Raw genomic sequence first — 2,084 nt, 5'->3', positions numbered from 1 at the left:
CACTACCCATTCTTTTATCAATACCACCCACTCGGACTTTCTGGAAAATAAGTTTTCCACAAGCCATTTTTAAAATTCAACTTTTGGTTTTGAAGAAAGTCGAAGTAGAGGTGAATATAGATTTTTAGATTGTCATTTCGTCATTTCCCAAAGTTTCCTTCACACATCATCGTCATCTGATCGGGTCCGCTATCAGGATAAGCATCCAGTATGGGAAAAATCCCTACTTTCCAAAGTTTTCAAAATGTAAAAAGAGATATTGGGTTACAAGGGGGGGGGGGGGAAAGATGTTTCTGTTGGAACCAACTGAAACCGAAAGGAAATCAATCTTATTTATATATGGATGCATGTAGTTGTATCATCCTTGTTGTTGTCATCGTCATCATCATCATTTACTGTCTGCTTTCCATGCTGGCATGGGTGAAATGGTTTCACTGAAACTGGTAAGCCGGAGAGAGCTGCGCCAGGTTCCAGTCTGAATTTGGCTTGGTTTCTAGGGCTGGATGCCCTTCCTAATGCCAACCACTCTGAGAGTTTCATATGTGCTTTTATGTGCCACCAGCATGGGTGCCATTTATATGGCACCAGCAACGGCCATGACTACAATTTCACAGAAGCCATTTACATGACACTTCCAACGGCCACGACTATGATTTCACTTAGCTTGACAAGTCTGCTCATGTGCAGCATATTGCCAAAGGTCTTGGACACTTGTCATCACCTCTGTCAGGCCCAACATTCAAAGATCATGCTTCTCCACTTTGTCCCATGTCTTCCTGGGTCTACCTCTTCCACAGGTTCCCTCCAGTTAGAGATCGGCACTCTTTTGCACAGCTGTCCTTGTCCGTTTGCACTACATGACTATACCAACACATTCATCTCTCTCTCTCTCCCTCCCTCCCTCTCTCTCTTTCTCCCCCCTCTCTTTCTCTCTCTCTATATATATAGAGTAAAAAAGAGACATTTCATTTAATTTTTCCACAATTTAATTGTTTTTCATGTTTTATTTTAAGTTGAAAAAGTCACAAAGACTGAAACCAGTATTAAAATGTTCTTCATGATAAAATTGTTTTAGCATTTTCTACCTTGTCTTATTTTCCTTCAAATTCCGCCAGGGTCGACTTTGCCTTTCATCCTTTCGGGGTCGATAAATTAAGTACCAGTGAAATACTGGGGTCAATGTAATCAACTAATCCCCTCCCCTAAATTTCAGGCCTTGTGTCTCTAGTAAAAAAGTATTATTGTTACTGAGTGAGAGAGCAGCGCATGCTATCAAAGTGATGCTGGGGTACAAATATACGAAGCCCAACATACCCATCATGACTACCCGTCTAATAAGGGTACATCAGGCACATGCATCACAACCACATGTGTGCAACATGGTGATCTCATATCAAGATAAATAGTGCATGCAAGTGGGGCCCAGTTAGAATTTTCTTCACGTCAAGTAGCCCATCCCACTCAAGTGATCCCTGAATAAGATTTATTTTAAGGATGATGAACAAAACAACCATGTTTCCAAAGGTGAATTATCCAAACCCCAAAGAATTCCTCTCAAAACATGGCTATGATGCTCCCCCATTACTTCTGCTTGTGATCAGAGATGCACATATCATCAGCCACCAAAGAACATGCTCAACTGATTAAGGTCAAACAACTGTCAAGCAAGTCTGTGGTATTAAGCAGAATGTTTGCTGGTATTTACTGTAGCCCATCTTTTATACCAAGACAAAACAATGTACATGATAACACTTCCAATCAATTAAGATCAGAAGCCCAGAAATGTTATGATAATAATTATAAGTGTTGTTGTTGTTGTTGTTGTTATTATTATTATTCATTTTGTTCATCTTGTACAAGTATGTCTGTATTCACCTTTATTTTACTTATTTTATTCAATTTCAGAAAAATTGAATCCTGTTGAACATATTTTGTTCAGCTCATGTTGAACATATTTTGTGCATGACTTTTGACCCACCATGTGGGTATATATATATATACACACACACACACACACACACATATATATATACATACATATACACACACACACACACATATATATATATATATATATATACACA

The sequence above is a fragment of the Octopus bimaculoides genome, chromosome 24, assembly GCF_001194135.2.
Source record: "Octopus bimaculoides isolate UCB-OBI-ISO-001 chromosome 24, ASM119413v2, whole genome shotgun sequence".
NCBI lineage: Eukaryota > Metazoa > Mollusca > Cephalopoda > Octopoda > Octopodidae > Octopus > Octopus bimaculoides.
The sequence above is the reverse complement of the archived record's forward strand: the minus strand, read 5'-3'. Positions refer to the sequence as shown.